The sequence below is a fragment of the Coffea arabica genome, chromosome 3e, assembly GCF_036785885.1.
Source record: "Coffea arabica cultivar ET-39 chromosome 3e, Coffea Arabica ET-39 HiFi, whole genome shotgun sequence".
NCBI classification, from domain to species: Eukaryota; Viridiplantae; Streptophyta; class Magnoliopsida; order Gentianales; family Rubiaceae; genus Coffea; species Coffea arabica.
This window is the reverse complement of record NC_092315.1, coordinates 13932607-13945597: the sequence shown is the minus strand read 5'-3', so window position 1 is coordinate 13945597 and position 12991 is coordinate 13932607. Positions and strand designations below refer to the sequence as shown.

Genomic DNA, 12991 nt, shown 5'->3' with positions numbered 1-12991 from the left:
ACGCTGAAAGAAGATAAGAAGTGCAGTTTCTCGAGTGACGAAGGAATTTCACCAAAAAATGAGTTATCAGAAAAGCTCAGCTTTTCCAAGTTAATTAGGTGAGATACTGTTTCAGGAATGCTGCCTGTGAAATTGTTGTGACTGAGATCAAGTACGTGCAATTCACCAATACTGACAGGAATGGTTCCAGTGAGATTATCTCCATTCAGATATATTGCCAGTGGCAATCTAGAAAGCTGATTATGTAGACATAAGTGTCTGCTCATGGGCTGAACAAGGAGTACAGGCAACTCATTGGGTGCACGGACTAGTCGATTAGCAATCAGCTCAGATGCTAGTCTTGACAATCTTGCAACTGATCTTGGTAGAGGACCCGAGAGAAAGTTCAGAAATCTAAGTAAAATAGGTTTGGCAAAGTCCTTATCCAATCGAGCATTGGACCTCTAATATGAATCTCATAAAGACCATGAACCTCTAATTTCCCCAATTTGGCCATTTAGTTGGCAGCCACCAAAGGCAAGAACTTTAAGATTTTTAAGTCCATCAGGACCACCTATGCTTCCATCATAGGGTAAGGATTCATTGTAGAAGTTTCTCGTGAGCAGTAATGAGCTGAGATTCGTGCACCTGCTTAGAATATTCATCGCCTCAGTGATATAGGTTAAACTATTATTTGAAAATGAGATGAAGGACAAAGATTTCAGGAATTCTGTGTTAGGATGAATCCCTCCTGTTAGCTGTTAGTTAAGCATATGGGTTGCAAAGCTCGACACAATTTGAGAGTTGCTCGGAAGCTGATAACAATTTGGAGAAATTGAGAGCAGAGAGTAGTTCTCAAGTTAAAATGTTCACCTTTATATCCAGCTTTATGCGTCTTGTGCAATTCATCAGTGTTGAGGGAATAGTGTAGTTCAGTTTGTTTACGTGAAGAAACAACTGTTCCATATTGGAAAGTCTCCCAATCTCTCGAGGAATTGCACCTGTCCAATTATTGCCATAAAGTTAAACAATTTTGAGGTTGGAAAGATTGACAATGGCTTCACTTGCCTGACCTGATATTCCATTTCCTGGAAGGGATAACTCTTGCAAAGTTGACACCTGATATATATCATCAGGATGAGATCCTGTGATTGAATTGAAACCTGCACGTGGTATCTTCAATTTCGAGCATCTTCCATAACCATTAGGAATAGGGCCATTAAAAATAATTGAATGAAAAGTTAACAATAGTAATTGAAGAGTAGAGGAAGTTGTAGATGACAGTAGGTAGAGGGCCATAGAAGCTGTTGTTGCTGACATTAAAACTAATCAAATTCCATACTTGCTGGAGGAATGAATAATGAAGTACCCCGCTGAATCTGTTGCTTGAGAGATCAACCATTTTGATGGTAACAGGAAAGTGATCAAATGGCTGAAATTCTTCAGATAGCCGGTTATAGCTGAAGTCCAGAATTTCCAGTCTATTCAGTGACAAAAACAATCCATCAGGGAGACGAACAGATTACTTATTATGTGCAAAGTTGAGTTCTTTTAGATGGCTGAGGCTTTTAATTGAAGTAGAGATTGTTCCTTCAAGGTTTCTTGAAGGCAACCATATGCAATTCACTTGACCATTACGATCACAGCCAACACCCTCCCTGAAACAGGAATCAGCTGAAACATTCCAGTTTAAAGGAATTGAACTAGTGATGTTCTTTGATATTGACAACGAGGAGTTACTATCGAGTTGATTGCAAGAAACATTACTACTCGTGTTTCCGTAGCGTGAAATACTAAGCAAGTTGCATGTACTCAGCAGCAACAGAAATGAAAAGTGACAAATTGAGAATATTGCAGCTTTATGATCCAAGAACAAACTTCTACAACTGCTCTTGCTGTGATAGGATTACCAATTTGAGAACAAAAGAAGAATGCAACCAGGGTCATTGTTTGAAAGATTAAATATGCTTAGAACTTTAATTTCAAACCTCATCTGATCTGGTTTTCAAGCATCTTTTGGGCTTACTTAGTCTGTTTGGAATTATTCATGGATCAAATTGTGGAACGTGTTATTCTAATGAAAATTCTGGTTTTTTGTCAACAATCTTTGTACTATTAAATGTACAATTTGCTATGATTGTATGTATTAGTGTAATTTCGTGGAAGTTAAAAAGCCTGCAGTCTGATTGGGGGTGCCCACTTTGGGAATAAAAATACTATTTTGAACAAATTTTCAAGAAATTGAATAGAGATTCTTGGTACAATTTCTTAGGAAAATTAATTTTTGGTCAGCGAAAAAATATTTACAAGTTTAAGACCTATACCTAGCCCCAATCCTAAATCTCTAGATGTTCACAACTTTTTCCTTACTTTAAAATTTGGGAAAATGATCGGTTTCATCCTTCACATTTCACAAAAATATTCTTTTCGTCCCTCACTTTTAAAATGAAGCAATTTCGTCCTTGACATTTAAAAACTAAAATTATTACATCCCTGAACCCAAATTTTAATCTGAATCAAACCACCAATCAACCTGATTACAAATTTTGGGGGTGTAATTGGTAGATCACTTGGTTAACTCAACTTGATATTCATGTAAAATTTAATGAACCTAAAAAGAAAAAAGAAAAAATTATAATATAAAAAAGAAAGATTAATCTTTTCTACATTATCATTGTATACACTGACAGTTTTACGTACCGTCATATCATTTTAATTTAAATTTAAACACCAAATTTTATATTTATGATACACATCTAGATTTGCAAGCGGATATACTAATGGTGCATGAAAAGATTTATCAAAAAAAAAAACTCTACTATTCCAAGACAAAGAATGGCCTTTTATGTTATTTTTTTTCTTTTTTTTCTACAAACGATATTAGCTTTTATATATATTAACACTTGATACTACAAGGATTACTTACAAAAGGGGCAACAGCCCTTTCATCTAAACTATTGGCTTCAATCAGCCAACATGGAAAGTCACATTCCCAATCTATGTCATTAACTAGCTTTGATGCAAAAAGTGCAAGCCTATGACTTGCTAAATTCAATGTTCTAGGCACCCAAGATATTGTGCAGTAGTCAAAAACCTGTATTAGATCTGCAATGTCTTCCAAGATGTTTGCTAGAGTCCCATCTTGGACATTGTTGCATCTAATGTGATCTGTGGCCGTCTTGCAATCTGATAGGATAGCTATCTTCCTCCAGCCTGCTTCACGTGCCATTTGGAGAGCTAATCTAATGGTTAATGTTTCTTTCATTAGAGCTTCACCTTTCTTTCCTTCTACTACTCCTTTAGCTCTTATTATCTTTCCTGTCCAATGCTGTGCCACGATTCCTTTTCTTGTTCTGATCATCCTTGCGTTGAGTGCTGCATCTGTACTGATTCGGATGACTCCTTCATGTTATAATCTAATGGCCGTTTATGTTATAATTTTTATTATTTTGGTTTAATAAATGTCATGTGAATACAATGAAGTTGACCGAATGATCTATCAATTCTATTTTCGAAATTTATTATTGGGTTATTAGATGATTTGATTCAGATTGAAAATTAGGTTCAGGGATGTAATAGATTTAATTTTCAAATGTCAGGGACGAATTTGCTTCATTTTAAAAGTGAGGGACGAAAAGAATATTTTTGCGAAATGTGAGGGATGAAACAGGTCATTTTCCCTTAAAATTTTGTAAGAGGTTACATATTATACCTACATAATAGGAATGATATGAATAGCTGGTTATTTATCATCGGCGTGTCACTTCCTATGTGAATGTCTACTTATAAAATGTTATATTCTAATAATTTTTTTTTTCTAAAATTTGAATATCAGGCTCTTTAACTTCGAAATTTTCAACTTAAGAAAATTTTTGTTTTCCTTAAATTCCCTATCCACATAAGGAAAGTGCTTGGAATGTAAGATTTCTACACTAGTTAGGTTTGTTACTTCAAGTTTATTCTTTCAAGTTTCAATCCCCTCTGCCCCTTCACCTTCTTCCACAAATTCCAATGTACTTCGTTGACAACCTCCAATAATTATATTATCAGGTGATAAAAACTAAATTACTTGATATTCAAATCGAGGTTAGTTCGATAAGAATTTACTTGAAAAGAAATAATACTCCAATAAAGGCTAAGAAATGAAATAAATTATTTGATATTTGAATTAAGTTTGACTCGGTAAGAGTTCGTTTGAACTTCATTTCATCAACTATTCAAACCAAACTTAAATAGCATTTTGTGTTCAGTAAATTGTCAAACACGACTCAAACTTGACTCTATTATCATAAAAGTGGAATTTACGTGTAAAAAAAGTTTAATCTCCTCGACCTCAATTTGAGTTTGGTTAAATAAAAACCCGTCTAAGTTTGGCTCCTTAAATACACAAGCTAATATTGAGCACAATTTTAATTTTAATAAAATTTTGAACATTAAAATATTCAGTTTAAGTAGATTAGTTTGCACTCCTAGTTCCAATATCAAAAATAAAAATTTTAAAAATAAATGGTTGGTCACCCCACCTGCCACCCCGTTCCCCACATTGGTGCATCGAGATAAGAGAGAGACAAAGCAATACATCCTTATGCCTTGAGGACTGGGATAGCCTGCTACGTCCTCATCTAGATTGAGTATAAGTTTTTGGACCTTTGCCAACAGCAAGCACTCATTTTTCATATTATTTTGGCCTTTTTAGTCAATTGCAGTTTCCAATTAGCTTTTTTCTTTTTCGTTTCCAATTAGTTTCTTTTTGTTTGAAGTTTAATTTGAGTCCTATTTTTAGTCAATTTTGTTCATAGTCTATCAGTGATTGGAATTATGCTTTGTAATTGTGCTCTTTCGAGTGGTTGGGGAGGGGTAGAACTCAGGATGCAAGTAATGTGAGTTTATGCAATATTTACCATGGAAAAAGCGTAGTATTTATAACCAAGAAAATGTAGATAATGTCAAATTTGATTGAGAAGCATGACACCTGCAATTAAGATAAGAAACTTTAAAGATGCATGACTCTGAATGCTTAACATCACATTACGCAAGTGCAACTTGACTTGGATCAACTAAAAAAAATAAGTGGATACTTTCAAGCCATTCATGTGATGTGACATTTGAAGTATTACTAGTGGCAATGACAGACCGTGTGCCTGTAATAGCTCCTAGTACAGGGTGACTTATCCCACATCGCTTACCCGGGAGGGGGGGGGGGATTGGGTTTAGTTTATAAGTCTCCTGAGGACTCTTCTAGAGTTGCTGGCTTTTGAGGAATTTCCTGGGATTTAGGTTTGTAAGCAACCTAAGAAGTCCTTGTGACTGGAAAAGACAGACCGTGTGCCTGTGTAAATTTGAAAGGAAAAATTATTAAATTTTTTTAGTAGTTGTTGGAGATTTTTTTTTTTTTTAAATATGAATGAAAAAATTGTGTTTTTTTTTTATAGGAAGTTGTTGAGGGTTATTGCTTTATTGGAAGTTTTGTTAGGCTAGAAAAATGGTTGTGTGTGTGTGTGTGTGTTTATTTTAGGGAGATGACGGTACCATTTTGCCCTTTATTTAGAGAGCAAAATAAGAATTATAAAAAGTAATCCAAAAAGTTTATACCAACCCCTCCTCTCTCTCCCTTTATATATAGTACATAGATATGGTACAAACACAATACATAAAAGAAGAGGAGGGAGTGGATGTTAACCATTTATGTCATTTTTAGGTTCCTAATTTACCCTTCAAATAAATGACAAAATGGTATTACTTTCTCTCTAAAATACACTCACTCAAAAACAAACACACACCTCCATTTTTCAATCCTAATGAAATTTGACTTAAGGCAAAAACAGCCAACAACTTCCTATTAAAAAAAAATTACTTTCATTCATATGTCTACAGAAAGCCTCCAGCAACTAAGTTAATGATGAAATCCATTGGATTGATCACTAACACAGCACTTTCATCACTTGAGTGACCAATTTGAAACAAAACAAAGTTGGATTGTCAAAAGGATACCATTTCAGTAGTTCACTGGTATGAATATTTTTGGCCAAAAAAAAATATAAATTGTTAGCATATTACAAAATAATTTTGTCCCTCAGGAGTTTGAGTCTTTTTTTTTTGTTAGCAACGATACATTTGTATAACCTACTCTATCCTAATCTAGGGGGAGGGGGAGCCTAAGGAGGCTGTTGTAGGGGCTAGTAGGTATACAGACCCAACTAGACCAAGGGAGTGTTATGACACAACCCTTGAATTTTTTTTCGCTGCTGGTGAGGTTTGAATCCTCATCAACAGCCCAAGGAGGAACTTAAGCCCCTCCCTGGTGGCCACTGAGCCATTGGCCCAGTGGTTCTCAAGGGTTTGAGTCACACCACAACAAAAAGAGAAATGAGAGCAAGGAAGAGAGCGAGAAGGCAGAGCAAGGAGTGCCTACCGATCCAACGAGGCTTGTCTGCACCCACGTGTCCCCAAGCTGCTCAAATATGACGCAACCAACAAATACCCATGTGAAATCAAGGTCCTTTTTTTTTTTCTTTCAAAGTTTACATGACAATTCAACATAAAAGAAAGCACAAGAAGACAGACCATGAAGTCATCTAGGTTCATTTCTACTTAGATTCAAGCTACGACTTCAATCTATAAATACAATCTCCAATCACATCCGTTTGCAGCACAAATCCTCTTAAGGAACTACTGAAGTCTAAAACCTTCTTGAATTCCCTTTGTTCTTAGCTGTCGTCCATTTCCAAAGAACAAAAAAAAAACATCATGGCCCCTATCACTTATGATTATGCGGTCACCTCCTCAATCCCTCCTGCAAGGCTGTTTAAGGCCTTCATCCTTGATGACAACCTCATAGCCAAGGTGTTGCCACAGGCCATTAAGAATGTCGAGATCATTGAAGGAGATGGAGAACTGGGAGATCATTAAGAGTGTTGATCACTTTCGGTGAAGGTTAGTTCTAAACATCCACTTAATCATTTCATAATTTTCCAAATCATTCAATGTTCTTTGTGTTTTACGCAGCAGTGAACTATCTTATATCAAAAGCAATTATTGTACATAAAACTAAAAATTCTTTTTTTGGTCAAATATTTAGGCAGCCAAATTAAGAGTGCAAAACACATAATAGTCAATGGACTGGACAAAGACAACTTCACCTACAGCTATACTGTAACTGAAAGTGATGCCTTCCCTGATGTGATTGAGAAAGTCACTTATGTTGTCAAATTCGAAGCCTCTGCTGATGGAGGGTCAATCTGCAAAACAAGCAGCACATACCACACTAAAGCTGATATCCAGTTTACAGAAGAGCAACTTGAGGGAGGAAAAGAAAAAATTAAGGCAGGAAAGGAAAATGCCCTGGCTATGTTCAAGGCCGTTGAGGTAGGGGTGGGCAAAAAACTCGATCCGATCCGAAACCCGACTAACCCAATTCGATCCAATCCGAAAAATAGGATATCCGATCCTATTTTTTTTAGCGGGGCAGATGCGGGTCGGGTACCCGCAAAAACGGATATGGATACGGATACGGATCAGCAAAATAAAAAAACCGCAAGTACCCGACCCGCAGGGTATATTATATAAATATTAAAAAAAATAAGGGTTTATTATATGATTTTATAATTTTTAATCCTAAGTGTAAGTAAAGTGGCTCACAATCTCATATTTTAATCTCATATGATCCGCCTCTGATAGGATGCATTTTAGTGGGTATTTTGGGCATTATTGTACAATTAATTGACTAAATATTTTCATTAATTGGGTGGATTCTACTGATATTTTGTTTTGATGCTAATTTCAGGTACTGATACTGAAAAGTGTTTAAAATCCAAGTTCAGAAGATTTGCCGCACGTGGGGCCTACTTGAGAAGCTGAAGAAATTAAAATTGTAATAGGCTTCGTTTTATTTCAATTTAGGGAGTCTCGTTTTAATCTGTAAAATAACAATTCCCGAGGGGGGAAAAAATCAATTTTTACCGCCGGGCTTAGGTTCTCTTGGCGGCTGGCTTTTAAAGGTTAAGGTTCCCGCAGCTTTAGGGAGGAGGCAGCAGAGAAAAAGAGCGACCATTCTTCTTGACTTTTGTATTGCTTCCCATCTTTTGTTGACTCTGGAATTCCTTAGCTTTTGATTAGTCTTGACCAAATTGAGAAATCAAAAGAATTGAATCCTTTTCTCTCGTATGCATTGCTAACAAAGGAAGGAAAGGCTAGCCGCAATTGTGGGCCTACCTTCTCGCAAATCCTGATGCATACAACTGATCAATGCTACTTTATATACGTCCACATAGTTATTGGATGACTAAACTAAATATCGAGGATTTTATTTTCGTTAGTAACTTCTTTTTGTTAGACTGCCATTTTCAATTGCTGGGAAATATTGAGATTTCGGTGTTATGATCAAAGTGTTTTTTTGGCTTGTAGTGTCGTACAGTTATAAATAATATAAATCTTGTTTGAAGCTTTTGATTTTTGATTGTCCCGTAACACCTGAAGTTTTAATTCCCATGTTGAAACTTGAAACACCTCATTCATTGGAGAATCCTCAGGAGATATCGATTACCATTTTAGCAATCGCTAAAAGTTTCCTTAATGTCGAAATGAAGATTAACTAGGCTAAAAAATTTCAAGTTGGCCAGATGAAGTTCTTCATACTGTCTATTGAATCCAGAAAGTGTTAATTGTAAATTTTTACAATTGTTGCACCATTAACTATTAGCACCCACAAGTATGCCTATAACAACGAAGTTACATCAAATTTTTGGGCTTAAAAATTGAATCAGCTGAACCACTAATTCCTACTGCTTGGCTAAACATAATTTAGAATTGCCTAAATCACAAAAGCTCCTTTTCATTGGATAGGAGTAATGAACTAACATGGAACGAACGTACTGCTAGACTAGTGGGGTTAAAAAATGTCAAGTAGGCCAGTTGAGGTTTTTCTTTTTCTTTTTTCCCAAAACGTTATAGGATTTGTATTAATTATGTGAATTTACAGTAATGAGCAAAGGCTCGACAATTTTATACAAAAAATGTTCAAAGACACCGAGGACATTTCCATTCCTCATCGTGACCTATGCCTAAGGCATACATGCTAATTTTGCTGCTAATCACATTTCTTTCTTCCTTAACTACATAAAAGGAGCACGTATGAAACAACACCTTTACACTTATTATATATACCACCAAAGTTGCCAGTATGCTATCTTGAGCTCTGTGCGATTCTATCTACTTCAGGAGTTCCTTGTTTTGAACTTGAATGACAATTTTTCTCCAATGCTGTTCCACTGCTTTACACATTGCTAGTTTGGCAGCTATTGCATCATCTGCCATCTTGTTTCCAGTTCGTGTTTCTTTCAATGCCCAGCAAGCCACTGCTGGGATTGATCTTTGCAAGGCAGTTACTCCAATTCATAGTGTGTGATGTCTTTCCTGACATTGAGTTGCAATCCTGATGATCGTGGTATCTTCTGCTTCCAGCTCCTGTCGGCATTGTTCCTGATTTGGTGATGTTTCTGCTGTGCTCAGCCTAGCTGTTTTGGTCATCCCATCCCATCTTCTTGCTCCAGCCATTCACTTCGAGCTTTTTGTATGATCTTGATTGGCTGGTACCAATGAGACTCATTAAACTCATTTTCATTCCTGTTTTTCCATATTTGCCACAAAATGTTGGCTATTAAGCCAATATGTTGCATCACTTCCTGTCTACTCCACCATTTTTTGAATTCCCTTGATGATCCTTCGCTCCATCCCATGCTCTGTAGTTTCTTGTCCTTCCCTACATCCTTTAAAGATTGGGCTCTCTACTTTTGTTCTACTGTGAATTGCTTCCCTCACAGGTAGAGCATTGTTGATGCGTTTCCAAAGGAATATCTTGATCTTGTGTTTGATGCTTAGTTTCCACAATGTTCTCCATATCTGCGTGCCTTGCTTGCTGGTATCTTCCATGCCAGTGCCTGCAGTACTCTTCTTCCTAGAATTTGCTACATTTCTGCCATTATATTGCAGTTTGTAACCAGAATTAAAAGTATATTCCCCACCTGGACTGTACCTCCAAAAATTGCTATCCATTCTGTCAGCAATACTTACAGGAATCCTGGAGATTCTGTGAGCATCCTGAGAGTTGAAGATGTTTAGAATTAGCCTCCTGTTCCATCTGTGGTGACTAATGAGATCCTCAACTTTGTCTACACTGCACTCCTGAGGTCTAGGTGTTGTTGGTTTCCCTGTTGGGGAATCTGGTATCCAGATAGCTACACTAAATGGGGCATAGATGTCGTCCCTCATTTGTAGATTAATCTAGTAGCTGATTTGTATTTGGCAAATTAAACAATGTTGGATGCTGAAGTTTAGCAAAGTGAAAAGAAAATTTTTTGCTTTCGACTTTGAAGCTGACAGGATATAACCTAGGCCAAAAGTAACTTTAAGATTCATAATTCGAAAGCATAGGTAGCAAATCTTTTTTGTAATTAACCCCAAAAATATTTTATTTGTCAAGGATCTTAATAGGTTACCTTGTGAATTTCAACAGTTAAAATAATGCTCCAAAATTATATGACCAAGTCACACGTGTCATAATCTTCTAAGTACTTACATGTACATTATGAAGATTTCAATTCGCAAACCAGCAGTACAAATCAACACAAACACGAGGTGCCATAGTTGAACTCTCAACCTAGCAGCTTGGATGGCCTTCCTAAAAAAAATAAATTACTTCTAAGAAAATTTTTCTGAAATCTTACATCAATGAGAACAATTAGATTTTTGTAAATGTTTAATATTGTTAAAATCAGATACCAAAACCAAAAAAAAAAAAAAAAAAACTTTGAGGGTTGGTAATACCCTTTTTCTATATATGACAGATTACGGCTTGCATTAAATCAGCTAATCTAACGTGATGAATTTTTGAGCTAATAATTTGGAGGAGCATTGGGTTGATAATATTTTCTTTTTCTTTTTTTGGCATTTCAACTAGTTGTCAATTAAGTTTAAATTGAAATAAAGATTTTATAATTATTTAAATTATTCAATAAAATTATCAATTTAAGATGAACATAAATATAAATACATTAAATTGTATTATTGAAATATTTGCTTTTATATGAAGAAAAGACAAGAAGAAATGGAAGAAATTTTTGTCCTAAATTTGGGAAAAATAAAAAATTTGGGATCATATTTATTTTGGTCAAATATGAAGGATTAGTTTAACTCATAGACCAAACATTGGGGGGACCAAAATTGCACATGTTCCTTTATTTTAATCATGTTTGATATCCCAACCCTTTCTTTTATATTTATGCTTCAATTATTTCAAATATCAAACTTAATTAAAAAAATAAAATCTACCGCAATATTTGTTTTGATATGTACAAAATTCACTAAATAATGTTGAAAATTTCATCCATTTTCCACTACAAGAATTTCGTCTACTTTTCCGTGCCTTTGTTTTCCACGTTTCTTTGACATTCACTGTTTCGCCCTTTACTTTTCATTGGGAAAGGCATCTCGGTTGGAATGTTCACAAAATATTTTCTAAGTAATGGGCATTAGATGATGAACAAATTTTGAAGAGGGCTTTTATTGCAATTTTAAAATTTATTGCATCATTTCATCCAAGCACAACCGGCTTTCTCCAGGTACATCATTTCTTTGTTTGTCCCCACAGAACACAGTTAGCCTCATTGCATTGCTTCTGCCTACTGCGGGCAGAAAAGTAAAACTTTCCACCATAGACGTAACCCCAATTCTTGCTATTTCCAAGCACTGAAAACAAGAATTTTTTTTTTAAGTGCTGCCTGCTACCGTGGTGATTGTGCACGATAGCAGGCGGCATTTCAAAAAAAAAAAAAAAATTTGGCCGCAAGCTGCTTTGCACAATCAGCATGGCACCCTGCAGCAATTAAAAAATATATTTTCTACCATACTGACTGGACACGGTAAGTATAATTTTGTACAATATGTTTGTCAGACATACATTTAACAGATTTTTTTTTTTTTTTGGATATATTTTGAGAAATTAGCCCATTTCATGTGTCTATCAAAGGATATGGTCATATTTGAGAGGACTCAGCTATTGAGCATTTGGGCCAATGTCACAAATGCAGCATTGTTACTTAGAACGTTATTTCCCAATCAAGATCCAACCACAACCAGACCAATATCACGTGAAGAAGCCCAATCTATCCATTCCTCCAGCCAAATTTCAACCACGTAAGAGAAACTACTTGAGCAAATTGTGGAGATGACAATACTTTGCTTGAAGGACCCTTTTCCAAGACGAATCATCCACTGTGAGCAAATTCCATCAGGCTCTTGGAAGAGTTGCTTTAATTAGAGTAGCCGGATTGTGAATGCCTAGTCCTCCTCTATCTTTTGGGTGATAAATAATTTATACGTGTGAGATGATTAATCAACTGTAAACAAAATTGGTTTTAGCATATTCCTATTGGACCCCCCGGTAGCTCGGATGGTCGCCCAGTTCTTAGTTAAGGCTGTCGAGCCCAGGTTCGAGTCCCCCGGTGTTGATATTGCCCGGAGTGGGTTGGGGTTGCCCTCTCCCGGGTTGCAGGAGGATTAGTCGGGCCTTTGGCTCGGACACCCCCATGTAAAAAAGAAAAAGAAAATAATATTCCTATTGGACCAAGGTTCTAAAACATAACTCGTTGAATGAATACTATGTTAAAGATTGCTGATTCAACAATTGGTATAATTGTTATCAAACTATTGTTGACCCGTGACATCATAAATATGTCAAAAATAATTAATATGTTACTTTATTATCATATAGACCACGAAAAAGAATCTTGTGAATTCATACTTAAGTTCATTAGTGTGTTAGAATCAGAATATTTTGGTTCATCCTTAATGAAAATAACTTAAAGTTTGAGCCATAATGTAATTTAGATTGAATAAGTCAATTTTGACAATCACAACTAATCCAAAAACAAAGACGACAATTAAATTGTACCACACATGAGGCGAAATGGAAAAGAAAAAACAAAAAAAGAACCAACTATAATAAAACATGATATTT

The 12991-nt window shown here is 35.7% G+C and overlaps 1 long non-coding RNA gene across 2 annotated transcripts; it reads left to right on the top strand.

The window, feature by feature from the left end:
* The first annotated feature begins 6322 nt into the window (after positions 1 to 6322).
* LOC140038985 (uncharacterized) lies at positions 6323 to 8138 on the top strand. Of its 2 annotated transcripts, XR_011842515.1 has the most exons (3): positions 6508 to 6912; positions 7058 to 7532; positions 7763 to 8138. It is a non-coding gene; the product is annotated as an uncharacterized lncRNA (long non-coding RNA). The 2 variants fall into 2 exon arrangements; XR_011842514.1 differs by having other exon boundaries at positions 6323 to 6912; positions 7058 to 8138.
* Positions 8139 to 12991: the final 4853 nt, after the last annotated feature.